The sequence below is a fragment of the Delphinapterus leucas genome, chromosome 19 (genome assembly GCF_059928025.1).
Source record: "Delphinapterus leucas isolate spDelLeu-1000000601 "Yukka" chromosome 19, BTC_Dleu_Yukka2, whole genome shotgun sequence".
Classification (NCBI taxonomy): domain Eukaryota; kingdom Metazoa; phylum Chordata; class Mammalia; order Artiodactyla; family Monodontidae; genus Delphinapterus; species Delphinapterus leucas.
Window position 1 is genome coordinate 7,205,641 of NC_143147.1, and position 27,452 is coordinate 7,233,092.

At 62.1% G+C, this 27,452-nt stretch overlaps 1 protein-coding gene and 1 long non-coding RNA gene across 7 annotated transcripts in view; one reads left to right on the forward strand and one right to left on the reverse strand.

Moving 5' to 3' along the window:
• Positions 1-27,452, forward strand: part of RAI1 (retinoic acid induced 1) — a 104,135-nt gene that overhangs the window by 47,477 nt on the left and 29,206 nt on the right. The window lies entirely within an intron of this gene.
• LOC111167736 (uncharacterized) lies at positions 5,479-9,593 on the reverse strand. 2 transcript variants are annotated; one of them, XR_016388824.1, is made up of 3 exons: positions 9,405-9,593; positions 7,297-7,417; positions 5,479-6,978 (listed from the first exon to the last, which is right to left on the reverse strand). It is a non-coding gene; the product is annotated as an uncharacterized LOC111167736 (long non-coding RNA). The 2 variants fall into 2 exon arrangements; XR_002642898.3 differs by lacking the exon at positions 9,405-9,593 and adding an exon at positions 9,053-9,360.

Here is a 27,452-nt window from a genome sequence, read left to right on the forward strand (position 1 = left end):
CTCTGCCTGGGTGGTCCCTGCCGCCCCATGGGGCCGGGGGGGCCTGTCTGCTGGAGGGGACAGAGGACCCCAGGGGCAGCAGGAAATGGGGAGAAGGGTGGGCTCCAGCAGGCCTCCTCAGGCTGCAGGCGGGGAGCGGCTCTGAGGTTCGGGGATGCAGGGGGCCCCTGGGGGGTCTCAGTCTTCCCCATCTGGGAAGTGGGGTTTGTGGGTGTTCTCAGGTGGGGCTGTTAGCGTGCCGGGTTGGTGCTAGGGGTGTTTTCCTGGCACCCAGACACGCCTGTGTTGGGGGCCCTGCACCCGGGGCACAGGCTACGACAAGGGACAGTGGGGCCGTCCGGGGTGAGGGCGGAGGGCGCTGTGTCCTCTGCGCACCCTGGAAAACCATTACGATGAGAACTGCGCGCGGCAAGGCTCACTGGAGCCCTGGCTCTAGGAGCGCACAGCCCACCTTTGGTGGCGGGTGGGTGGGCTATGGCTGCCTTCCAAGGGTGAGGGGCCAGAGATGGACGGGAAAGGACAGGCCAGCCCTGGGCGCCGGGGAAGCGAAGACGGGGGTGTTTTCGGGGTGGGGATGCGGGTGCAGACAGAACCAGGCAGCAGGGGGCCGGGCCTGGGGCCCCTCCACCTGCAGAGCTGGGCGGGCGCGCTGCCCTGTCTCAGCCCCAGACCGTCCTGCGCCTGCCCCCTCCCCTGACCTCCAGCCGCCCCCCACTGGCCTCCCCTTGCTTGGGGATTTTGAGGCTTAAGCCACCACCTGCCCTGAGCTGGGCCCCATCCTCCCTCGGGTTGGGGGCCTGGAGCCCCAGAGGCTGCCTGTGGGCTGGGTCCCGGGCGCCAGCCCAGCCAGCCGGTCTGCTGCTGAGCTGACCTCCTCACCTTGGGCCCAGACAGGGCAGCGCCTCCCCCGAGCTGGCGGGCTGACTCACCTCACCACCAAGGGGGAAGGGAGCCTCCTGATGCTGCAGCCTCCCCCCCCGCCCCCCCGCAGGGATTCAGAGGCCAGGCTGAATCCCCTTCTAAGCACGTGGCCCGGGCATCAGTGCTGCAGAGCACATGGGGGTTGCTCACCTGCGTGGGCCAGGCCCCGTGCTGCGGCCTCAGGCTTGGTGCCCCCCTGGAGCCTTGGGGCCTCGACGTTGCGGGCAGTGGTGCATACACGGAATGCAGATCTTTGGCACCTGGGCCAGGGCCCCTGCCTGCCCCTAGCTGTTGCCATGGCCTCCTTTTGGGAGGACCCTGGCCAGGGATCCCAGCGCCTCCTCCACCCAGAGAAACCCTGGCTACCAGGGTCAGGGACATGCCCTCTTCCTCTGAAACCTCCCAGAGGCTCTGGACCCCGCACAGCCACCCCTGGGGAACTGGTACCACTGTCACTCCTGTTTCTTCCCCCCCCCCCATGGGAAAGTGGCTCCTCCCATCAGCCCCAGAGCTGGCCAGGTCGGGGGAGAGGCCTGGCAGTGTGCCAGGGGCTTCCTATGGTGGTCATGAAAGGCCAGCAAGCCAGGCGCACAGAGCGAAAGAATTTGCCCCAGGCCACGGGGCAAACGTGGTCACTAGGCTGGGATCCGACCGGACTCTGCTGACCAGAGCCCTTTTGGTGGTGCTTTCCTGGACCACGCGTCTCAGGCAAGAGGTCCAGGCGGCGCGGACCTGTGGGACGCTGCTGCTGCTTTTCGTGTTCCTTTCTGACCCCCACCCTGGCGGGCCCTGGGACAGACCTCCGTCTTGGTTTTCCCCAGAACAAAGCGGTTCTGCTAGACATGCCACCGCAGAGGCTTCAGTCAGAGCAGGTGGAAGGGGACTCCATCTGCCTTTTGTTACTCAAGGAGGGAGTGAGGGGATGGATTTGCCCTTGAACAGGGAGCAGAGTGGGGAGGGGTGGGGATGTGTGGGGAGGGGGCCGGGGGCAGACATACCTGAGACAGACACCCCGCCCCCTACTCCCACCCCCGTTGGCACCCCAAGAGTGTGGTCACCAGTTTTGCATTCAGCGCACACGCCTGCGCACACACGCGCGCTCACACACACACACACAGGCGCACATGCGCGTGCGCGAGTTCTCACGTGCACACGCGCGTGCGCGAGTTCTCACGTGCGCACGCACACGCGCTCACACACACGTCACTCCCAGCTTCCTCCACCCAGCTCTGAGGTTCCCTGTAAACCAGGGAGGTAACCTCTGACCGGCAGAGAAAAAAGAAAAGGAAAGAGGAAGGGAGATTAGTGGAAGAAAAACCCGATCCTGGAGTTCCCTAGTTCCCAGCTCTAAAGACTCGTGGGGCGGCGCGGCCACCTTTCTGTGCGGGAGGACCATCCCCCGGGCCCCTCCATTGCCCCATTAATAAGAGTTCTGCGGCAGAAAGGGAAGAATCAAGGACTTTTCAGTAAGAGAGAACTCCCTGGGTGGCTTTTTGTGTGGCAGCGAGGGACAGTCCTCTCCTCTCCTCGACTCTGCCCTGGCTTCCTCCTGCTGTCTGGAGCTGCCACTCCCGGGTCTCCAGATGGACGAGCTCCTTTCTCAGGAGCCCAGTCCTTTATTGTTCCTGCCTTTCCCTCCAGACACCCTCAGCTTAGCGGAGGCCACGGGCGCCTTTGCATCTCAGGAAAGCAAGAGAATCCCCGAGATAATTCTCAAAAGGCTGGCACCTGGGGAGTGGGGCTCCTGCCCTGTGCCAGGGGCCAGAGGCGAGCCCGCCCGTGCCCAGGTGCTGGACCTGCGGGGCCCAGGCCAAGCCGTGGAAGGGGTGGGACTGCAGGGAGGGTGGGCCCAGGGGAGGTGATGGTGGGAAAGGAGGCAGACAAGCAAATCTGTTTCATTAGATGCTGCATATCTTAGGAAAGCACGTTTCAGCTCTTCTGGCTTTTGGCAAGCTGGCCCCAGCCTTTAATTTTCTAATAAAAAGGAATTATGTTTGCTGAAAAGGCAGTAACCAGCTCATGCCCGTGTCTCTCTCAGAGACCGAAGTTCCATCTTGGGTGCCTGCCGGCTTGGGGGTGGGGGGGGTGGGGGGGGTGGGGGGTGGGCTCCCGTGGCCGCAGGTGACGCCGTACAGGGGCCAAGGGGCGGGGATGCAGGGGGCACACGGCAGGAGGCAGGCAGGGGCCTGTGCACCCCAGCCCGGCCCCAGGCCACAGCGCCAGGCCTACCACAGAGGCCCGGAGACTCACGGCAGACACGTCATAAATATCTGTGAATGAATCAGTGAATGAATGAATGAATGGCTGCTGACTGCCAAGGCCTGGGGTAGCTGGCAGGCAGCTCGGAGGGTCAGGTCTTTGCCTCCTGAATTAATGCCTGTGCGCACACGTGTTCCCCAGTCTGAAGTCGCCTACCCCGGAGGGCCTGCCAGGCCCACAACCCCCCACCCTGGGCACTGATTCACTGGCAACTTTGCCAAAAGTCATATCCTTTAAAAAAATAATAACATGCATTCATTGTTTGAAAAAAAAAAAGACAAAACAGAAGCGTGTGAACTCAGAAGTTCATGTTCCCAGAGCTCCAGGCCCAAGCCGCTGCCACCCCCCACCCGCCGACCCTGGGTCGCAGTCGGGGGGGCCCACCCTCCCGTCACCGGGAATTCTGTGCGTTTCTCATGCCTCTGGGGTTATACTCCATGGGACCCTTCCGCACGCAGTGTTCTGCAGCCCCGCGTGCCCCTCCAGTGTCCCCTGCCTACCACGTGAACGGCTTTTCTGCTGTTACAAATTCCTTCATTCCAGTCCCAGTTTTATTACTTATTATTATTATTATTGGCCTCGCTGCTCAGCTTGTGGGATCTTAGTTCCCCAACCAAGGACTGAACCCGGGTTCTCAGCAATGAAAGTGCAGAGTCCTAACCATGGGACTGCCAGGGAATTCTCCCAGTCCGGGTTTTAAACAAGGTGATATAGGCAGAACACTTGATAAACGGTAGCCTTTGCGATTTGGAAGGAATCTGTACTCACTTCCATGCCCGAGACATTTCTCGTGTCTCTTCTGTGTGCCGGGCCCCCGGCCGACGAGGAGGCCCCCGAGCAGCGTCCAGGGGCCCAGCTGCCCCCCACCCGTTGCAGTTCATCACCGCTGGCGCCCAGGCACCACCAGCCTGGTTTATGGCACCGGCAGTGCTAGGGCAGGTGGGCGGCACATCTCACACTCAGCATTCTCTCTGGGGCTCGTCTGGTCGGGCCCTTGGGCAGAGACACAGAAAAGCCCAGCACACCGTCCCTGACCTTGGCCTGCCTGAACCACAGTTCCTGGGGTGGCCCTCAGGTGCCGCTGATGCCAGCCAGGGCCCCGTCCGCTCAGGAGTGCCCTGGCTGGGCAGCAGGGCAGCCAGCGGTCTCGGGACGGGGAGGGGACATAAAAATGGGAACGGGCGGTGGGACCAATTACCCGTGTCCCCTGCACAGTTCTGGGCACACGGGGCCTAAGAGATGGCTCACCCACGTGAGTGACCTCGCAGAGGGTGGCATTTGGACACGCCCACTGTGGGGTCCCACGTGCTGCCCGCACCCGCCCCTCCTTCTCACTGAACCAGCTTGGCTGGGGGAGGCCCTGGGGCCGTTGCACACACACCCCTTCATTGAGCACCTACTGTGCAGGGAACCCTCATCCTGCTGGGGAGACTGGCTGGGGCCGGAAGGGCGCCGCCTGTAGGTGCTGGGGAGGTGTCACGGGGAAGGGCCTGCTGGGAGACAGGTCGGGGCATTGTGGGGCTCAGGAAGGGCCCACGGGTCTCCTCGGGCGCGTGCAGACTTCAGAAGTGCAGAGGGGAGGAAGCACGGAGGGCACTGGACCTGGATCCAGTTTGGGACCCGTGGCCCCTGGGTCCCCGCGGTTCTGCCGGGTCAGGCCCTCTGCGAGCAGCCCCTGGGAGGACAGGCGGGCGGCCTCGGGCCCTGCTCTGTTCTGAGCGACAGGAGCCACGACGGCCCGAGCGGGCCAAGCTCCGGTCCCCTGTGGGTGGGAGCCGACCTCCAGTACAGCTGTGGGCGGGCAGGCGGGTGGCCGGGGGGCGTGGAGGTCTGGTCTCCATCCCAGGCCCCACTGCCCGGCCCCCATCCTGGGCGGGATGCCCCCTGCCAGCACCTGTCACATCTCGCGGCAGACAGCAGTGGGCGATGACCGAGCGCCAGGTGCCCCGCTGGTGCCCCTGCCCCCGCCCGCCACCCTCTGCTGCTCCCCAGAAAGACAGACCTTGGCACAAAGCGGGGGAGGGAGAGGACGCGGCCCATGGCCCATCTGGGAGCCAACGTTATTTTCTGATCCAAGGAAACATGTGTTGCTGCTTCTCCTTTCAGAGCAGGGCGGGCAGCAGCCCCAGGACCGGGAGCCCCGCCCTGCACTGGGCAGGGAGGTAGGGACCTGGGCTGAGCCCAGAGCCCCTGTTCTCTGCCCTACTCCCCCTGCCCCCCTACCGCCTGTTCTGTCTCTCCAGGGACTCCTGGCCAGGTGCTCCCGCGTCACGCTCCCCCCCCCGCCCCCCGCCCGAAGATGCCCGAGGCTGTCACTGCCGACCCCCAGGTACAGGGGCTCCTGGGGCAAACATGGTAGCCTCCCCTGGAGTGCCATATGTCTTTACTGAGGGACCCCCCCTCCGCTATTTCTCACACACAGGAGCCGTGTTTTTGAAAGATATGGCTGCCAAACAAGCTGCATTTATTACATAATGGTTAATTCATTGCCCCCATTTCTTATTAATCAAAGACATCCATAACTGCCTCCCCGAGCTTTGGGTGGGGGGAGATAGCCGGCGGGGCTGTGAGCTGACAGCTTCTGGCCCAGAGCAGGGCCCTGCCGGATTTGTGTCAGCGTGGCCTCGTCTGGGATAAATGCGTAGTACCCCTGAGCCTCCTAGAAGAAATGGAGACAGCTCGGGGACCCCCACCCGTTGCTTCCCTAAGCTCCTGGGGCCACCTGGGATGTTTCATCACCCCTTCTCCAGCCAGCCCTGAGCTCAGGCTGGCCACTTGGCCACCGGCTGGCCGGCAGCATGGCAGATGAGGGAGCGGAGTGGGCCCATCCCCATCTCTGGGAGCTGCCATCAGTGGCTGCCTGGGGAGGAGAGTGGGGGCCTGGGCCGAGGTCAGGACTCCTCCGAGCAGAGATGGACAGCAGCCTGGCAAGCTGGTCCCGAGCATGGAGGCCAAGAATCCTGGGGTCCAGGGGCATCTGAGATGCCTGTCCTCTCACCTACCAGGGTCCAGACAGAGGAGGAGGCTGAGGTTGGGCCTGTGCCATTCACCCCTTCTTTCAACTTCTTTGTCTGACACTGACTGTGGGGCCTGGCACCCACCAGGAAAGTCACAGTCATTGCTGCCCCGTGTGGTGCCGTGCCAGGGGTTGCCCAGGGAGGGAGGGACCAACAAGAAGGCACTTAAGCCAGACCAGGGGGTGTGGTCAGGGAAGGCTTCCCGGAGGAGGTGCTGCTGCAAGAAGTTGGTTGGTGTTTTTTGAGGTGGGGGGGCTACTTTTTAAATAACTACTTCGTGCTGTTTGCCGTCAGGTGCTTTTCACAGACGCTGTCGTGTTTAATTTGCACCAACAATCCTGTGAGGTAAGAAATAGCTTCCACATGTTCTCAGTGAGGAAGCTACGGCTTGGAGGGGAAGTTGCTTGGCCACCTCACTCAGCCAGGTTTAGAACTCCAAGGGGTTCTTAAAAAGATGATAGAAAAGATGTAAGGGGATGGGAGGTGAGTCTGGCACGCCCGGCGGAAGAAACAGTGGATGCAGAAGCGTGGCAGTGGGAGCAGCTGTGGTGCAGAGGTGTGCCGGGGTCTGGAGGAGCCTTGATGCTCTCAGCAGACAGCTGGGGAGCCGAGGCAGGTATATGAGGGCGGGAGTGCTGTGGTCCCACTGCAAGTCACTGGGGGCTCCAGCTCCTGGTCGGACCTCCCCTGGCCAGCAGCCTCCTGCTCGCCCGGTGCCCAGCACGCCTCCCAGATCTGCTGTGTCTTTTTCTGCTCCTTATCTCAGGAGACAGCAGCCAAGCTGGCATGGGACATCAGGGAAGTGCTCAACATAGCAGCCCCCAGGGACCTCCCAGACCTGCCCCCAGATCCTCCGCTGCTCGTTTCCCTGTCCAGAGGAGACTGAATAGCAGCCAGCATGTGCTGTCAGCAGACAGTTCCCGCTCAGCACCAGCCCCCCCCCACAGCCGCCTCCCCAGAGAGCCAGCAGCACTTCCGCTGCTGCCTAATAGCTCTCCTGGCTGGAGACAATCCTTGATGTGCAGCCTGCGTGCACGAGCCTGAAGAGCAGCCGCCAGCCCTCCCTGCCCTGCCCGAGCCCCTGCCCAGCCCTGCTCACCTCCTGAACTGACGTCCCCCTACCTGCACCGCACAGGCGGCCGGCAGAGGCCTCGGCTCCCACTCTGGGTGATGTCGGGATGAAAGGGCATCCAGGAGCATCGCAAGTGGCGTTCTCTCCCCTGCAACCCAGAGATGCCCCGAGAGGCAGTGTTATTAGTGTCGCCTTCGTTTTAAAGAGAAAACGGAGGCTCAGAACGGGGAGGTGATGAAGTCGGACCACTTCGGCTGCATCTTTCCACCTCTGGGTTCCAGGAGTGGACCGTGTTCCCTCAGGCCGAAGGACCTCCACCCCTGCGGCCTCTCCCCTTCTCTGCCCTCTCTTTGAGACCCCATCCCAGGGAAGCCTTTCTGCCCCAGTCCCCTGCCCTGAGCACTTACTGAGGATGGCCTTTGTTGACACCTAAGCTCCACGAGGGCATCCCCAGAGCCCCTCATGAGTATTTATTGAAGGGTAAACGAGGAAATGGGTAAGTGGGTCCCTGAGCTAGTTAGGGTAAGGCTGGTTGCAGTAACAGACAAACGCTAACATTTCCAGAAGTTCATTCTTCACACATGAGGGCAGCAAGAGTTTCTGGCCGATGGGTGGCTTCTCCTGTGTCGAGGCCCTGCCTTCCCTTGCGGCCTGGGCTTGGTCCCCATGCCTGGGCGGGGCACCTCACCTGCCCTCACATGCCACTGGCTGGAACTCAGTTATGTGACTGTCCCCAGTTGCAGGAGAGGCCGGGAGATACAGTCCAGCTGCAGCTCCAGGGAGAGGACGTGGGTTTTGTCGACTTCATCAATGTAGTTTTCACTGCGGCCCCGTAAGACGGGTATTATTCTCAGCCCCGTTTGCACACGAGGAGACTGAGGCTCAGACGACATGTTCCGGCCAGAGCCGGCCCGAGGACCCGTGTTGTCAAGTGCTGCCCTGCCCTGCTTCCTAAAGGCCACCTGTCCGGAGTGTCCTGCTGACACTCACCCTGAGTCTTTACACACCAAACGCGTGGGCATTTAAGGAGGCGGCCAGTGTGCAGAGCCGCAGGGGCTGGCTCCCCCTTTTCCTCGTCTTATGAGGGTTTGTTCTCGCCTGGGGGCAGGGTATGTCTCTCCATCATTTTAGCGGTCCATGTTTGTTGGACGGCTTCTGTTCGTTCCTAAGTCACCAGCTCTGGGCCCCTGCGGGGCTCCTGTGCGTGGAGGCTAAGGCAGGACTCACCCTCCCGCACCGGGGGTGGTAGTTAGTGGTTGGTAGGCTCACGCGTGCCCACTAACCACTGGCCATCGACTTGAGGTTCTGTCTTCCCCGTCCCCTGTGATTGACAAGTGCTCTCCTGCTGGCCTTTCTGCCACTTGGCAGCTGGCCCCTGCCTGTCACCCATGCAGAGGAAGGACAGATGCCCCCAGAGGGAAAGCTGCAGGAGGGTAATGGTCAGTGCTGTGATAGCGTCTGTATGGAGGGTAGTTCCAGGAGTGGTGCCTCACCAAGCCTGGCTTCCGGGAGGAGGTGACACTTGACACATTGACAGGTGGGAAGGGCGTGCCAGGCAGAGGGAACAGCTTAGCAGAGGCTGGCAGCGCCTGGCTCCTGGCTCTGCCTCAGCCCCAGAGCCTGGTCTGCTGCCCAGACCAGTAACCCAGGTCCTTCCTATCTGAGCTGAGGGAGTAGTCTAGTTCTAGTTGTGGAGGAGAGAAGGCCTGGGAAGAGAAGAGGAAGGAGGAAGGACAGCAGGAAAGGAAGAAGAGGGGGACCTGCCGAGGCCCTGTGCTGTCACCTCTCAGGCCTGGTCGCTTCTGCTCCCTGTTCTCAGCTACACACGCGGGGCCGCCTTGCTCCCCGCCCCGTCGCACTGGCTCTTCCTCTGGCTCCAACGCCACACAGCTGATTCCTCTCCCTTTAGCCTTCCCTCGGTGTCACCTCTTGAGGAGGCCGCCAGATCACCCCGTGTAAGGCTGCGGACCCTGACATTTCCCATTCTGCTCACTCCAATCTGTGTTTTCCCCGAAGCGGCGCTTAGTCACCTCGCCCTGTAATTTGCTTACGTTTATGCTCATTGGTTGCGTCCCTTCCGCACCCTGCCTCCCGGTATAAGCCACCCGAGGGCAGGATTTTGTTTGGAGTCTGACCTGTTCGGTGGCGGATCTCTAGCCTCTGGACACAGCAGTGACCCTATTTCTCAGTGGACGAGGGCGGGAGTCCGAGCGCACCGCGGGCGAGACCCCCCACTGGCCCCCACCCCCGGCCCGCGGGCGCGTCCCCGGCAGCGTCCGGGGCGGCGCGAGGGCGCCGGTAGTCATGGTTACAGCGCCGGAGACTGTGTGGGTTTCTGGCCTTTTGTGTTCGCACGGGCCCCGCCCCCGCCTGGCCGCCGCCCCTGATTGGCCGACACGCTGCGGAGAGGCAGGGTATCCCGGGCAGGAAGTGGGCGGGGCGTGTCTCCTCTGGCGCGCGCGTGTGCGGCTGGAAGGGGCGGGGCTTCCGGGACGGCCTCCGGGGGGCGTGGTTGGGGGAGTGCGCGTGGATGGCGCCCAGAACAAAGGCCGCCTCGACCTGGCTCCGTCTCTGCTCTGGTCGTTTCTTCTGGTCCCCGGGGTCTGGCAGTGAGAGGCCCGACTTGGCCAGTGCCTCCTAATCCTGGTACGCGCACTTTGTGGTCCACCCCGCCAATCTGTCCCCGACCGGCCCCTTCCTGCCACAGGGCCTTTGCACGTGCATTGCCTGTTCCTGGTCTCCAAGTCCCTTATCCTGGCCAGTTCCTCACCCTTCCTCTGGAAGCTTTCCTAACAGACCACGTGCCTGCTCCGCTTAGGCCGTGTCTCCCGTGTGGTTGAACCTTTAATCGTGCATCCCCCTCCCACACCAGATTGCCGTTCAGGCAGGGTCCTGCCCGTGGCCTGGCACACAGTAGGTGCTCAGTTTATATTGTTGAATGAATCCATTCATTTGACTGCCTCCAAGGCCTCCTTGGCAGGCGGAGGGCTGGACGCTGGGGCTTGGGAGAAAGGGAGACAGATGTCCCTTCACTCCCAGACACAGAAGAGCTTATGTCCAAGGCCAGGCCATGGGGTGAGCATCTGGCCTGGATGCCAAGCCGGAGGAGCCTGGCTTGGCGTGTGCCCGTGGTGAATGGCCCCCTGTTCTGGCAGCATGGGGAGCCGTGGGGTGGCCCTGCCTAGGAGGCACACATGGTACAGAAATGGGCTGGTGAGGGCTGTTCAGCACACCTTGGGGACAGAGACCCTGGGAGGCCCAGTGGCCCACTCACTGTGCCTGGAGTGGGAGTGACAAAACTCCGCAGCCCCTGCCCCCACGGCACTCCCAGTTACACTGTTACCCACAGATGCAGCTTTCGGGGTTTGAATGGGCTCCGGGGTACATACGTTGTATGTATGTACAAAGCAAAGCCAGTATGTATGTATGTACTAGGCAAAGCCAGTAGTAACTGTGTATAACATCAGAGCTTCTGGAGCTTTGGCCGGTTTGATCGAAATCCCAGAGTTTGTACCACCGAGGATTTCTGGGCTCAGGCCACCCGCAAACTACAGATCTCAAGGGAAACAACCCAGGAATCTGCCTTTTTTCAAGCCTGTGTGGTGTTGATACTCAGAATCTTCAGTGTTTGAGAAACAGAATATCAAATGTTTGCGTCCCCAGGCTCTACTAAGACCCGTCTAGCCCTCTCCATCCCAGACCCTGGGGCCAGATCCAGGTCTAGACTGCAGGGACTCTGCACCCTATGGGAATTGGATAAAAGCTCTGCACTCGCTTTAGAAAAACGTGCTTGTGCGTGTGTGTGCACGCACGTGCACACACACTTTGCATTTGATTTCAGGCTGCTCTCACACCTGAGTTCAGTGGTCTGAAAGACTCGGGAGACCTGTTTGGGGAAACGCCTCCATGCTGACATTCACCTAAACCTAGGGCCCAAATGTACAGTTGTATAGGTTGTATACTGCACAAGAGTTCCTGGCAGAAGTCCAGCCTACACTCCACTGGACACGTTGTACAGCCTTGCACCTGGGGTATCTTTTCCTGTCTTATGCGTAAGCATCATATGGCCTGCCCCCAACCCCTAGCTACACTCCTGCCTCTTATATGATAACTCGGGTTAGCAGCACTAACGAAGTTGCAGAAATCATGTGTGCTATCACTGATTAGCTGGCCTTCCGTAAATTCCCTTATTAAAGGCATGACGGACGACTTGGCAGCCCTCATCCGCTAACGCTTGGTTCCTGGTGCTCCCAGAGTCCTGGGATTGTATTGGGCAGTGGCTGGGGGCTGCCCACAGGCCTTGCTTGGGATAGGAAGATGGTCCAAGAAGCTGGTCTCTCAGTGGAGAGTGGGGAGAAGATGAGTGAGTATTTATTTGGTTGACATGAGTGATTCACTGGGCCCATTTTATAGATCAGGAAAACTGAGGCTTGGAGGGCTGGGCATTTGGAGTGGAGAAGGCCTGCCTGTCTGGGAAGACTTGATGAACAGAAGCTTTGCAGTGGGACAGGGAGGAGGGCAAAGACCAGGAGAGGAAGTAGCCAAAGCCACACCCCACAGCACCTCACATCATGCAGCTCATGAGTCTAAGTGACGCCACCTCGTGGAAGCCTCCTCTGATCTTTGGGCTGGTTAGAGGCTTCTGGGCTCACACAACCTGGGGTTTTCTTGTCACAGTGCTGCCACCCTGGTTTATGCACCGTATCTCCACAGCCTGGCAGCACCCAGCGCTGGGCAGTGAGCCCTAGACACGGGGCCTGGCACACGGCGTGAAATACAGCGTTGTTGAATGAATGAGGGATCAGTGGCTGGTTAAGTGGGCTCTCGGCTCCAAGCTTTGCCTTTGGACCACCGCAGGCAGAGACCTGAAGTGGGGTTGGTGAGGCTGGGAGTCCCGGGCCACAGCAGACAGGAGGGGTGCAGGCCTGGGGTGGACCTAGAGGCCAAGGGGAGTCGGCACTGGAGCCGACTCAAGGGTGAGCTGGCGTTTCCTGTTTGCCGAGGCCTGGCCTGCCGGCCACCCTCACTGCCCTCCCGTCCAGCTCAGCCAGGCTGAAGGGTGGCAGGGCCTGGACGGTGACGCTCCAGAGGACAGAGGCTGCTGGACGCTGGGGCAGGGCTCTCCACCTGGGGGTCTCTCTCCACCGGAGATCCTCAGACCCTCAAGAGCAATGTCCGTCCCACGCGCAGGCTGGACACAGCCCCCTGAGGGACCCCTGCCTCTGTGGAACGAGGATCCTGAAGACATCGGGGGGCCGCGACCCTTTAAGCCCCCTCCTCAGGCAGCGCTCTCAGTCGCCATCAGCCAGGGTCCCCCCCCGCTGGGGGTGTTCTCTGAGCCAGAAGAGGGGACGTCCCCCCGACCCTCGGCCCTGGCTCAGCCCCCCGGCCTGGGCCTGGCCTCACTGTCTCCGATCCCTGCACCCTCAGGTGTGACTGAACCGCCGTGGCACCCGGCGCCCCGCAGAGCTGCTCCCCACACTCTCGTGTAGATAATTAGTGTGTCTCCTGGGGTTCCTCCCAGGTGGGGACCAGGTCGGATTCCCAAATGTCCCCAGCATGTCTCCACAGGGCCTGGCTCAGAGGAGGGCCTCGCAGAGTATCTGGTGACTGAATGGCTGAGTGAACGAGCGATTCTCGTAGTTCCTGCAGAAGTCCGAGGCAGGACTTCTCTCCCAGTGGGCAGGGGGCCTGACCCCCAAAGGCCTCCTTCTTGATGTAAGTGCCCAGGGCCCTGGCAGTACCGGCAGGGGCTCTGCAGGCCCAGGGGAGCAGCCCTCCATCTGTGGCTCAGGGGGTATTCAGGGGCCTGCTGGTGGGTGTGTGTGTCCTGGTCCTGTAAGTGCCCGGCTTGGGCCTGGCATAGGAGTTCCGGGATGCCCGAGCCTGGCAGTGGACAGCGGCGGGGGGAGGGGGCGAGCCATGATTACACCCAGCACCGGCCCCTGCCTGCAGGCCAGTCAGGAGGGGCTCAGAGCACACCCGGAGAGGGGGCTCACCACTTCATGCCTTTATCCACACAGCCTGCCACAAACACCCATTGAACCCCTACCGTGTGCTCTGGGCAGGGCGGTGATCAAGACAGACAAAGACCCGGTAATGAAGCAGGCGGGAGGGGGCCGGGGGGGCTACTGTGGGGTCGGAGCTGTCCTCCCAAGGCCACGGTTCTCCTGCCTGTTCGTGGGGGCGTTGTGCCCACCCGGTGAGAATGGTCCTAACTATTGTGTCATCGCCGCTAGCGGCGTGCCCACAGCCCTTTAGAGTTTGTGGGCCCTCACGGGCAGCCCCAGAGGGCGGCGGCGGCGGGGCAGCACTGGTGAGTCCACAGCAGGCTGGTGTGGAATGCTGGGCCCTGGGGCCTGGGTACACTTCGCCTGATCCCCGAAGCAGGAGATGAGGGCCCAGGGAGGGCAGGGCTCTCCCATGCGTTTGGAGCAGGGGTCGCCAGGGCTCTTGGGTGTGCAGGGCCCAAGGAGGGAGGCAGGAGGACCCTGAGCCCGACACACCCCTATTTGTAAGTGGGAGATGCCGTGACTTTTGGGGACAGCTGCCAAGGTGAGGGGTTGCGGTCTGGATATTGGGGTGCCCGGCCCAGGGTCCCGTTTCTTTGGCCCAAAGACTGGGGTCTTGGGGATCCGGGGAGGTACGGGCCTGTCTGAAGACCTCCTGGCCTGGATGGAGAGGCTGAGGAGGGTTGGGGGAGGCCGGGTGGGAAGGTCAGGGAGGGCACCCTCCTGAGGAGGGCCCCAGGGGAGGCCTCTCCTGCTGGCCTCCACGTCCAGGCCAGCCCCTCGGTGAGGTGGTGGGACCCGGCCAGCAGCCCTGCTTCCTGCCCACACGGCCTGCTCCCCACGGAGGACTTGCCGCGCCTCGACAGCGGTGGCGCTTGCAGCCGAAGGGAAGTTGGGACTTGCATTTGTCTCTGTGGAGCCTGTAATCAGCCCTGCACAGCCCCCCACGGGCGCCATCAGCACCGCTTCCCAGAGTCTACTTGAGATACACCTGCTTGCGCTAAAAGGAGAAGCAGGGATCCATCAAAACAACCCAGGGCGGGCGGGAGGGGCCGAGACCTTGCCTCCCCTCCTGAGGATGGGGCAGCCTGGCATCTGCAGGCCCCTGGGGTCCTGGCATCGGAGCCATGTGGCTCCGCCGCTTGGCCTCTGTTTCCCCGTCTGGCCAGGGTGGCGGGGGATACGCTCCCAGCTCGTGCCTCTGGGCCTCCTCCCTTGCCCGCACCCTCTTCCCTCCTTTTCCAGAGACATTATAAATCAAACGGCTTAGAACGTAAGGCATCAAAAATTCTGAAACCTTCATCTATTATTAACGCTGACAGTAAATTCCCCCTCCAAGCGTTTTACATAGCAACTGTTACCAAGACTCGCTGGTGGGCTGCAGCTCCAGCCCACCGCATCCCACGGCTCTAGGCGGGATGACAGGATGGCGGCCGGTGCCGAGCCTCTACCCGGCCAGGCTGCCACCTGGGCATCCGCCTGGCTCTCGCCAGCGGTGGAGGGTAGGGAGCCCTTTTGGCAGGGGAAACAGTCGGCTTCCTGCTGAAAAGGGGTCCAAGCCGCTCTTGGTGAGCCTGCCGGAGGCTCCCGGCGAAGCTCAGCTCCTGACCAGGCAGAGGGAAAGGACCCCAGGCCCTTCGGAGGTGGCGCCTGTCGTCAGGGATGGGGTCCGGGGCCTTTGCTCCCCGCTGCCCTGTGGAGAAGCCCAGTGAGACAGAGGACGGGAAAAGGCTTCGGAAACTGTAAAGGGCTGTGCAGATGTTGTTTACCGACTCACCCACCTGTCAGCTAGACGTTCCTGAGTGCCTGTTTATCTGCAGCCGGTATCTGGGCACTAGGGATTTAAAACAAAGACAAAAGGCCTGGTCCCTGTCGCGTCCGGTTTGGTAGGAGACAGACGCGTCAACCCCTAATTGCATTGAGGGCAGTGATCAATGTGTGTACAGACAGACTCAGGAGGGAGCTGGGCGGGTAACGGGCCTGGGGGAGGGGCAGGGATCAGGGGGCCTCTTCACAGGGTTTTGAAGGATGAATAGGGGCAGGTCTGCCTGTTCTGGACAGAGGGACCGGCGTGAGCAAAGGCCCAGGGCTGTGAGGCAGCCCCGTTGGCAGGTGGGATGTAGGCTGATCTGTTTTGGTCGGGGAGGGGACCTGCAGGAGGGAACAGGGGTCAGAGGGTACAAGACCTTGGATACGAAGCTGGAGGCGGGGGAGGGCAGTGATTTCGGGACACTGAGGGGGCTGTGGAAGGTTTTAAACTGGGGAGGAGCAAAGTTGGATTTGAGTTTGCAGAAGCGCCACAGATGTTGTCTCTGGTTGCAGTGTTTTGGGACCCTGGGCTGCGGGATAGCAAACACCTATAAGCACTGGTATCAGCCCCCCTTGGCCTGGAGGGGGGAGAGCACCTGCACGGGTAGAAGGCAGGGGAGGTGGCCGCTCCCTGCGAGCTATTATTATGCACTTGCTGTATAAGCAGCCTCACGCCGCACCCGTGGTCCCTGCCCTGGCGACTTTGCCATCACAGTGGGGGCCAGACCAGTACAGACCCCACGGGGGACAGCATGGGCAGGGTGGGGCCAGCAAGGGCCCAGGTGGGGGTCTGGAGAAGCGATGGGGTCGCAGGGCCCACCCACGAGGAGTCGTATCACTCGCTCTCCGCTGCCTGGCAGGCAGGACACAAACGAGGACAGAGACCAGGGCTCAGCCTAGCAAAGGCGTCGATTGGCAGACTTTCCCCCCTTGTGACGAATAATACACGTTCCTTGTGGGAAATTCAGCAAATAGACAGCGGCCCCAGGAGGATGACCCCCCCCGCGGGATCACACCACCCACCAACCAGCGGCCCCAGGAGGATGACCCGCCCCCTGACCCCCGGGATCACACCACCCACCAGCGACCTGGCCACATCTTGGATCCAGTTGCTCCAGAACCGGGCATGGTCATACGTTTTTTAAAAACAAACGTGGCGTCCTCTTCTTCTGCATCCCCGGTGACCTGCTGTTACTGCTGAGCGAGTTGGGAACAGCTCCCCATCTCCCCATGTATCCGGGGGGAGTTTGCCAAGAGCTGAGGTCCCTGGAGCGGGCCTGGCTGATGTAGAACGGCCAGCTCTTCTTTGAGGGCTGGAGGCTGGGACTGTCCTGCTCCTGCACCCAGCGTCCAGCACGGAGGCTCGCACCTAGTAGGTGCTGTGGGAAGTGAGCCCTCCGTCCCCGAAGGTGAGTGAGCGGAAGTTGGTTGGAGCCCACAGGGATGCTGTGATTTGGATCTGGGGTTAAACTGAGCCTTGGGGTGAGATCTCTGCTTAATTACTGAGGGTGCCCAGTGACCAGAGTGGAGGGAGCAGGGTGTTCAGGGTGTCCTTCCTGGAGGAGGTGGGCCGTGGGACATTATGGAAGGACAGTAAAGCATAGGATCTGTTTGCTCGCCTAACGGATATCCACTGAGGGCCCTTCCTGTTCAGAGCCCTGTGTGGACAGGGCTGGGGGCCCACTCAGGGTTCTGGACCCCCAGGGCTGCCAGAGACTTGGGAGAGACAGACAAGTGCCCAGGACATGTGGGTGTGTGTTCAGAGCTATGATGGTGGAAAGGGGGACAGGGAGGGCCCAGCGACCCAGGGGGGGCTTGGCGTCTGGGCCAGAGTCACACTGACTGTCACCCAAAAGTTTGACCCAGTCCCGTGTCCCCTGGCTTTCCAGGAGCTCCTGGATGCTGGTGCTGATGGCAGCTCAGTTGGTGCCCTGGCCCCAGGTTCCCCTGCTTTGGAGGGTGGCCCCTGAGCCCAGGGCCCACTCCCAGAGTCCCACACCAACATGGGCCCCCAGCAGCCATGCAGCTTCTCAGAGTAGAGCTGGGACCCAGCTGGGGCCTGGGGACGTCCCCCAACCTGGCCGAGCCTGGGTCTCCTCAGCTATCCATGGTGGTGCAGCCCACTGGGCCCACCCTGCATGGCCCGGGCCACCCAAGCCAGGCTGGGAAATGCTCCCGGGAGGGCCGCCACCTCCCAGCCAGAGGATTTGGGGATGGACTCAGGAAGGAGCAGTCTGGCAACAAGGCCAGGCTCTAGATGGGTGGCGATGGGGGAGTTTGGGAGGGACGCCTGGCAGGCGGCCCCCTCTCTGCGGCCCCCCAGAGCCTCCTGGAACTGCGTGCCCCGGGGACCACAGCTCCTCTACTTCCTGGCTGTGTGACAGTGCGCTAGTTCCTTGTCCTCTCTGTGCTCAGTCCTCATCTGTACTTTGAAAGGCTGTCTCAGGGCTGAAAGAGGTGATCCATGCGTGAACTCCTGGCGCACAGCGAGCGGATGAAAGCAGCTGTTGGCGTCCTGGCGCCCTGGGGACGGGTGGCAGAGCCCCTGCTGGTCTCTTAGAGGCTCGTGTTCAGCCTACAGCTTCGGCCCCTGGAATCCCTTCGGCAGCCACATCGCCCGCTTTCTCTGAACACCGACTATGTGCTGGGCACTGGGGCACCCTGGGAGGCAGACCCACAGCACGGTGGGCAGTGAGGGCGGGGGCAGGGAGGGAAACCAGGACAGACGACTGTTGGGACGTCACACGAGAGCCGAGAGGAGGTGACCCTGAACGTCTGCGAGGTGAACTAGGGAGAGGTGTACCCTAAGGTGATCGCACCCAGTATGTGCAAGGGGCGGCACGAGAGAGCTGGTAGGTACAGGTAGCACCCTGTGGTTTAGTGTTGCTGGGCGTGAGGTCTGGGAACTGGGAAGGTGGGCAGGGGTCACCCCTGGATGCCAGCCTGGAGAGATGGACCGGGAGGGGTCCGAGCAGGGGGCAGGGCTGGGAGTGAGGGAGTGGGCTCTGGAGGAGGGCCAGCAGATGCAGAGTGAGGGGAGGGAGTGCGGCCTGTGGCTGTGAGGACAGCCTGGAACCTGGAAGCAGCCGCAGCCTGGCCATTCAGCATGACAGACGGGACCCAGTGCTTACAGCTCACCGCCCATGGGGCAGACAGACGGAAGGGAGTCAACAAGTACACGAAGGATGTGACTGCAGAGGGCGGTGAGAGCTGTGGGGACCAGGAACTGGTGATCCAGGAGGAGGGAACGGTGTGTGCAAAGGCCCAGAGGTGAGGGCCCAGCACGTCCGAGGGGCCAGTGTGGCTGGAGAGCGTACAGGGGAGAGGGGTGGGAATTGAAACTGGGGAGCAGTGCAGGCCGAGCTGCTGTGGCCACTGCCATCACTTTTGCTCCCACGGACCCCTGCTCTGGGTGGGGAACTTGCGGGGTGCAGATGGGACGACTCGGGGGAACCGAGAGCCCCGTGGACACGGGGTCCATGGGGCCTGTGCCTAGGCAGCCAGTTTGCACCTTGAGGCGCCCCGAGTCCTGCCCACCCCACCCCACCTTCGGCCCTCCTGTCACCACGACTGGAGACTCAGCCGAGGCCCCTCTGGGGGCCTCAGTGATTGGCCACTCTGAAACCCTGCTGCTCCGGGAGGGTCCCCGGCCACTGCTGGGAACTTGTAGCTGGGAATCCAAGGCCGTGCCGAGCTGAGATCATTTCTCACATGGCCTTAAACGGAGACCTTTCTGGAAGAGATATTCTTTTCCTGAGACTCCAACCAATATCATCTAAGATAGGCTAATTGGTGGCGCCGCCTCCCCCTGAGTGCCCCCAGATCCTTCCTTGCACCCCAATTTTCCCCAGCCACTAAGAGGCCCTCAGGGTGGCATGGCAGCTCTTAGACACCAGAGGAGGGAGGGTGGGTTTAAGACAAGCCGTGTTCTGAGCACACCAGCCAGCTCTGCAGGTCTGGGAGGGTCCTAGAGCTTGGCTGGGGTGTCCACAGCCTCCTGGGCTGCCCTTGGCTTTGTGATCAAGGGCAGGGGCCACCTTTGAAGTCCCACTGCAGCAGCTGGAGGCCAAGCCTGTGTGCCTTTACCCCCTGCTGGTCCTGTAGGGGACGACGGTTGCCTGACTGCATGCCTGCCCTCATGGGGCCTCTGAGAGGAGCAGGCAAGGGCGGTACGGGCTGGGCTGCGTGGTCCAGAAGAGGGAGCAGCTAGCTCCACCCGAGTGCCTAGGCAGCAGGTGGCAGTCCTCCTGGGAGATGGATGGAGGCACAAAGGCCCAGGACAGGAAGGAACCAGCTGGGTCTGAACAGCTGGGATCCCAGCGTGCCTGGGGCAGAGACCCCATGGGGCTCAGGGCCAGAGTGTTTCTGTATCGCAGAGCCAGAGAGCTTGTCAAGGACCAGGCCACAGAGAGCCTTGGAAGCCTGGTGTACAAGTCAGGACGGACAGGGTTGCTGCATAACAAGCATCCCCCAAAGATCAGCCCCTTAAAAACAGGGTTCATCCCTCCCTGGTGCTGTGTGTTGTGACTGGGCAGCAGAGGGACCGCTCACTGCAGTCACTCAAGGACCCAGGCTGACAGCAGCAGCCTTCTGAGGGCTGCACATCCCGGGGTGTGGGGGTCGGGGGAAGACAGAGGCACCTGGGCTCATGGAGCTTCTAAAAGCAACACGTCACTTTCACTCAAATTCCGTTGACCAAGGCGGGAGCCATCCTTCCTCCTTGGGGGGGAAGTGCACACTACTATTGACCGAGGAGCAGAGCGAGTATCTGGAGGTGGGCTGACCTTGACCCAACGGGCTGAGGTGGTTCCCATCCTTCCTTCTGAGCAAAATGAGGAGCCTCAGGAGGCCTTGAGTAGAGAAGGCTGAAGTCTCGATGGCTTTACTTTTTAACTGTTTATTGATCCCATGCAGAGAAGGGCATGAATCCTGAGTGAACAGCCAATGAATCACTGCAAACTGGACACACTCGTGTCTGACCAGCATGCAGATCAGGAGAAGGCATCACGGGCCCCATGTCCCCGTCCCCCCAGGCCTGGCCTGCCCAGGATCCGAGCGTCAACTTGTGAACTTCATCCGTGAGGTCTCTCGGGTCCAGCTCTCTGACTTGCCCAGGCCGCGTGCAACCGGTGTGGGTATTTCCATCGTGCTGTCCATCCACACCACCTCTGAGAACATCCCGTCCGTGTACAGCTGGAGGCTTCTACGACTAAGCCTGCGGGGAATGTTCAGGAGCACAAGGTCTGGTGCCAGTGCGTGGCACTCGCGTTGGCTGTGTGTCTCGAGGTGGGATTGCCGTGGTCTCACGGTGTTTAAGAAGGCCCCCCTGGACTCGGGGTGGGGAGGGGAGACCAAGGGAGCGACCCTGGCCAGGGCCGGGGGTCAGGCCCTCGGAATCCAGAAATGTCCCTAGCGCAGTCTTATCTCCCATGGGACTTGGAAAGTGAAGGTCACACAGAATCAGTGCCTCCCAAAATCCCGTAAAGCAAGACCGAGACGTGGGGCTGTGTGTTGAGCCCCAAATGGTGACAGCACGTGCTCACGCGCAGGCAGGGAAGGTCGGGTATCTTAACGCCTAGGACTCACCGGTGCCCGGCACACGTGTGGGGAGTGCTCCCGAGCCCGTCTGACACTCGGGGAGACCGAGACCCGCCAAGGGGTCGGCACAGGGTTTCCCGGGGCAACTGTGCTCGGCCGATCCCCACTCTGCTCCCCAACTCTGGGCGCGTGGGACGAAAGTTGGGGATCATGGCTCACAGAGTCACCTCTCGGGGTGTCATTTCTTAATAGAGGGGCCAAGGGAGGGTGATTCTTTGCCCAAACCGAAGCCAGGAGTACAGGGGTTAGGCCTCGGCTGTTGGAAGATGGGACTTTTTGGGAACCTCACCTGGAGCCACCCCGGCTCTCTAGGCTGGGGGCACCGCAGCAGGGGCTGCATGCTGGGCCCGGGCGGGGAGACCCGGCTCCCAGGCCTGGTCTGCAGTGCTGGTAGACTTGCTCGGTGGGTCCAGGGTGCGCATGCGGCCGCTGCGTGCCTAGCCCCTGTCCTGCCGTCTGAGGCCAGAGCAAGGCTCCGCTGAGATCCTCAGACCTCTGGGCCCAGGCACGGCCCTACCCCCAAGCCCTTCAGGGTTGGTTGTTTTTAGTTTTTATTTTAATAGGCGTGGCTTGGTTGTTCCTTCGGCTGGCCTCCCCCAGCCCTGTGTCTGGGTGACCCAGGTACAGGGTGGTCCCTGAGACCCCTGCTCTTGCGGAAGCGGGCCAGGCACCAGTGGGGGCATCGGGGGAAGCCGGGTGGGCCGGGGGCCGTGGCCAGTCACGAGAAGAAATGCATCTTTGTTGCAAGACACATGTAGGGCTCTTTATGTAAATTGTTTCAGTGCCTCACAGGAAGAAGAAAAATGGGGCTTTGATGTGGGCCGCCTCTCGGCCAGCCGGGCTGGTGCGATGTCACGATGTCACTCAGGCGCGTCTGTGGAAGCTTTTATTAAGGAGCTGTCAGCTCTTCTCAGGCCGGAGACCCAGGGGGATCTCGTGGCAGGAGAAGGCTCCGAGCTGTCTGCCCAAGGCCCAGCATCCACCTCCGAGGGGCAGAGGGGGCCCAGGCGTATTCCCTGGGTACTGTGCGAGGCCCGGTGGGCTCAGTGGGGGTGACCCAGTGAGATGTGGTCCTGATACCTGCCCCGCAGCCATTGCGTGGCAGGGAACTGGGAGCGGCCCCTGCTCGGGACTGGTGGGGGGGGGCAGGTAGAGAGGCTGTGCTCTAGGCAGGGTCTGCGCAGGCGTCCGGCACTGTCCGGCCCCGGGCGATGAGGCTAGAAAGGGTAGCAGGGGCCACATTCGGGGCAGGGGGGGAGTCTGGTCTTGTGAATATTGGGGCGGTGGGGATCCACTGGGCTGTGAGCAGGAGAGGGTGGGGCGGTGTGAGTTCCACGGGGGCCTCGGGGATGTGGAGGGACAGAGGGAGGTGGGGACCAGCGAGGGCCAGAGGGGAGGTCCAACAAGAGGACAGCACTGCCAGTGAACACCAGACCTGCCTCCTGACCAGCCAGGGGGGACAGCAAGACTTGCAGCGCCCGGAAGCCCTCCCGGGGCCCACGGCATCCTGAGCACTGGGACTTCCCCAGAGAGCCAGGCAGGACCCGAAGCTCTGGGTCTTGGGAAGCGTGTAAACCCTGCTCCGTATCCGTGGCAACTCTTTTAACCAGGGCTCGGTTCCACAAACCCTCTTCCTCATTCATTCCAAAAACTCCGAGCTGTTGGTCTTTTTAAAGATCTCAGCTCACTGGAGAAAATACAAAAAATAACCAAGAGTGTAGAGAAGAGAAGTCACTGCCTGGTCTTCTGATGAGAAGATGCTGATGTGGGCATCTGTGTGTCTCCCGTCGCGTTTGCGTCCTGCCCTGCAGCGGATCGTGAGCATTTGCCTGCGTCTTTGGAAACAGGCCTGTTGAGGACCGGGATCGGGTCCTGCTATGCTGTGTGATCTTTCAAGAGTCGGACACCCTCTCTGAGCCTTAGTTTCTGCATCTCCGTGGGGAGAGTTTAGGGTGGGTTCTCAAGGCTCCATTCAGAGCCGACATCAGGGGTCTCGGCGTTTCAGCGGCGTGTGGTTCAGTCAGGAGCCCTGACACCCCAGCCCCTGGAGTCTGGGCTCATCGTGTCTCCAGCAAGGGGCTCTGGGCAAATCACATTGCCTCTGAACACCACCGCCGCCCCCCGCCCTCCCCCGTAAGCTGTAGAGTCCGTGATGGTTTTCTGACTTAATATGTACAGAGCTCTTAGCACAAAGCAAGTGCTCGGTCGATAGGAAGTGTCGTTACGTGTGTGACCGGCGGGTCAGACCCGCACCTCCCTGCCGCTAGCCGCGGGGTGTGGCTGCTGGCCCGCTGACCTCCTCTGGGCTGCGCTGGCTTTGTGGGCCTGTGGCCCTGCGGCCAGGCGGGGTCTGCACTCAGAATGTCCCGTGCTTGGTCTCGTGCTGCTCTGTTGCCATCTGGAGATGAAGGCCTTCTGAGCAGGGTTCCCCATTTTCATTTTGCGCTGGGCGCCTCAGATTACAAAGCTTGTGCTGCTCTTAACGATAGGGTTGCTGGAAACGGGGCGTAGGATGGCCTGGCCGGCACCCCGCGCAGTGCTCAGGGGCTGTGTGTCAGGCGGGGGCGGGCCAGGACGCCCCCTGCCCGGGTCACGCGGAGGCTCAGGCTGGGGGCTGCCCGCGCGGCCGTGGAACCTGCCAAGGGCAGGAGGTCTGGGTGGGAGGCGGGTGGGCCCGGGCAGGGGTGCCTGCCGAGCTGTGGCCAGACACCCTGGGAGGCGGTGGGCGACGAGGCCGGAATCGACTGAAACTGAGCCGAGCGCCCGTGAAGAGGAGGACGGGGTGCAGCGCTGGCACCCTCGCCCCGTGGTCCCCTCCCCTCCTCCTCCGGACGAAGGGAAGGCCCGTGCATCCCCTAGCACCCACCATGGGGGAGGGGCGGGGCCCCGCCACCTGGCATCCAGAGGCTGGTGACAGTGCCGGGGCGCAGTCTCGGCCACCCGCACGTGAAGCAGCTCCGCGGAAAGGAAAAGCGGAAATTAAAGGGCCGAGAAGAAATGACTGCCTGGGGCGGCGCAGGTCTCCCCGGAGGAGCAGGGCATGGGGGGTTATGGGAGGGGTAGTCACTCCTTCCGCTGCCTCACCCACGGAGGGCCGTGTGCCCAGAAAGAAAGGGGATTCGGGGGAGGCTCTGCCTTCTGACATCCCAGGTTGGCCTCTGTGCGGTGACTCTGGCCTAGTGTGGGCCCCAGGGGGACACTGCCCCATGCTGTGGTGGGGAAACGGACTCCAAGGGGCACCTCTCTGCCCCGGGCACCCAGGAAGCCGGGGTCCAGGCTGGGGCGACCGGGGACTCCAGGAGCTGTAGGAGCCATGGGAGGGGACCGTGGCACCCAGAGTCAAGGGAAGGGTTGCTTCCCGCTGAGGAAGTCCTTCTGCCTTGTGTTTGAGCTGCAGAGTGGGGGACGGGCGCCCCGGGAGGTGTGAGCAGGCCTGGTGTCGGGGCAGCCCCTGCTGGGGACACCCGAGGTCTGGTCTCAGCGGAAGAGGGCAGGGCGTTGGCAGCCGGCTCTCCCCAGGACGCGGGGGCTGCAGAGTTCAGAGCAGCACGCTGAGGGTGGGGACTCAGGTAGGTGAAGGTGATGGGGAGCCACTGAAGGCTTTGCAGCAGAGGGAGAGCGCCCTGAGCCCAGCTGGAGAGAGGCCACATGGGACAGAGGCCGGGAGCACGGGAGGCTAGATCTGGGCTGTGGTCGTGAGGAAGGGAAGGGGGGTGCCCTGAGGACTCGGGGGGCCTCCTCAGAGACAGCCCGTGGGAAGACTGGGGCAGAGGACAAGGTCTGTGGGGTGGTGCGGCGGGGCCTCGGTGCCGTGCATGCGCTGGATCTGGGGGTCTGGAGCAGAGGGAGGTGGGGGGGGCGGGCTTTGTTCTCAGGAACAGCCGAGCCTGTGGGAGGAGCAAAGTTCACCGGGGAAGAGAAGCCAAAGGTTGGGCCCAAGGGAGGGCGGGCTGTGCCAGGCGCTCCAGGACCCCGGAGCGTCCCGTCTCCCGAGACCTGTGCCGAGAGGACGAGGGAGCTGGCGTCGTGGGGGGAGGCGGCATCCAGAGGGGCTCGGCCGAGGTCCTCATCCACCTGCCGGCGGAGGACAGCCCTTCTCCCAAAGGGCGGTGGGGCTGCCAGGCCTCAAGGACAGAGGCAGGCGGGGGCCGGGGAAGAGCTTGTGGCTGGGAGCTTAATGGCCCCGAAAAAGCCCCCATAAAACTGGAGAATTATGGGGAGACATAAACAGAGCTGTCAGGCATTAGCTGCAGGGAGACGGCTCAGCCCGGGGAAGAGATGCCGGCGGCGGGGCTGGACTCTCGCGTGTGCACAAAAAAGACGGAAGTTATCAAAGGAGGGAGCTTAAAGCTGCTGCCTCCATGCTCTGGCCGGATCTTTTCTCACGCCCCGGCTAAGGCCTCAGCCACATGCGGACCCTGGGGGCCGGCCCACGTGGCCGGGGGGCAGGGGTAGGGCCTGCCGGTGGGGCGGGGGCTGCGGGGAGGGTCCCGGCCCGAGCACGGAGGCGGCGCCCGCCCCACACCCGGTGGCGCTTGCACGCCCGCCATCTTCATTTTCACCGTTGCTGCTGCTGTCATTAGCCAGGCTCTAATGGGCTTAAATTTCACCTTAAACCATCCTCACTGTCCCCACAGATGACAGACGTCCTGCTCGCTCCGGCTCTGCAAAGCTGCCGGGCGGGTTCACCCCTCCCTCGTGTGTCCTTCGGGCCCCAGCTCGAGGCTCCCAGGGACCCTGGCCCTGTGGACGCTTACAGGTCAGGGGGACTCCCAGGGGCCTCTGGGACAGGGCCCAGGAAAGGGGGCTTCTGGGTGAGCTTTGGAGGCCCTGAGATGACACAGCACGGGGAAGCAGGGGCCCAGGATCCAGGGCCCCTCCTTGTGCCCCTCCATTTCCCAGCCCAGGCGTCATGATGTGTGGTTGCGTGGTTGCGGAGGGGACCCCTGCGACCTTGGGAATGGCCTGCCATGTTTGTTTGTCTGTTTTCTAATTTTATTTTTTGCCGCCTTGGGTCTTCATTGCTGCGCGTGGGGCTTTCTCTAGTTGCGGCGAGCGGGGGCTACTCTTTGTTGTGGTGTGTGCACTTCTCGTTGCGGTGGCTTCTCTTGCTGCGGAGCACGGGCTCTAGGCGCGCGGGCTTCAGTAGTTGTGGCACGCGGGCTCTAGAGCACAGGCTCAGTAGTTGTGGCGCGTGGGCTTAGTTGCTCCGCGGCAGGTGGGATCTTCCCAGACCGGGGCTCGAACCCGCGTCCCCTACATTGGCAGGGGGATTCTTAACCGCTGCGCCACCAGGGAAGTGCCGCCTGCCATGTTCTTAAAAGCCTTGAGGAAATCTTATTTTGCTCAGGCTAAAAAAAAGTAGCAATGGCTTTGCTTGGGGCTGGAATTCCACCCACCCACCCGTCTTTCCACCCACCCACCCATCCGTCCATTCACTCACTCATTCATTCAATAGGCACAAGGCCCACGACCCCCAGCTTGCTCGTGTCCGTCAGAGCCCTAATTTGCCGTCCTTTTGCACCCATGAGAGAGAACACAGGGTGATCTCTAAATGCAGTTTATTCGGGAGACAATCTTTCCGGCGCTGGCCCTGTGGGTAAAGGGGTAGTGGCAGGGGAGCTCTGGGGCTGTGGGGTGTTGTGTGGACCTGCGGGCCCATCCAGTTCTCTAGGGTCAGGTTTGCCTGAAAAGGAGGGGAAAGGAATAAAGATGGAGCCGCAGCAGAAGGAAGGCCAGGACGGGCTGCCTGGGGTTCCCTCTCATGTTTGCACGTGTCCTGGCCTCTGCCCCGCAGCCTTTGTCTCCGCGAGGGGCAGGTGCCCGAGGAGCCGGCTGGAGCTTATCCACCAGCCGAGCCAGCCTGAAGGGGCTGCTGCTGGGACCACCCCTTTCCCATGGGAATCTCACGCCCTTCCGGGTACCCGTGGCCCTTCCTCATATGCTGGGAGCTGCGTCCCTCCCACACCCAGGCAGCAGCCCCAGGGAGGCCTCAGCCAGAGGGAGGCCACTGCCCCCCAGGCCTCAGAGTCACACGGCCTCGGCAGTGGGACAGGGAGGGAGAAGAGGCTGGTGCAGGCCTGCAGGGGAGGTGGGGGGGCGGAGATGGGGGTGCGGCTCTGAGCCCCTGTGCTGCGCGGCCCCCTGCGCTCGCTGGGCCTCAGACGTGCGATCTGCCGCTGAAGGGCGCTGACCCGCTGGCCACTGTGAGCCAGACTGGAGCTGGTGGACACGCGCTGAAGGGGTGGGTGCGGCAGCCCTGGGGGGCTCTGGGGAACCCCGAGTCTGTCACCCATTCTCCCCAGCAGCATTTGGAATTGGCTGCTGAGCTCTGTGGGCGCTTGTGCCTGACACTTCCAGACCCCACCACGGCCCGCAAGGTCTCACGCCACTCGGACCCGGTGAGGGCGAGCCTCTGGGAAGCCCCCTCTGAGCCCCTGCTCCCGCTTGGGTGTGATGTAGGGCCCTTTTGCCCCGCACGTGACCCCTCTGGGCTGGCCAGCGTTGCCTCGGGAACTGAGCCTGAAGCTTGCCCATCCTCGGCCTGACCCACAGCCATGAATTATAATAATAATATCATCCCTCACGGTACTTTCCTGTCACGGTGCTTCTGCCTCTCACAAGCTGTGCGACTCTGGACAAGTGCCCTAACCTCTCTGTGCCTCTGTTGCCTCATCTGTAAGAGGAGTTAAAAATACGTTGACTGCTTCTTAGAACAGGGCTCTGCACACGTAAGCATCATGTTAGAATTAGCTACGAGGGTGA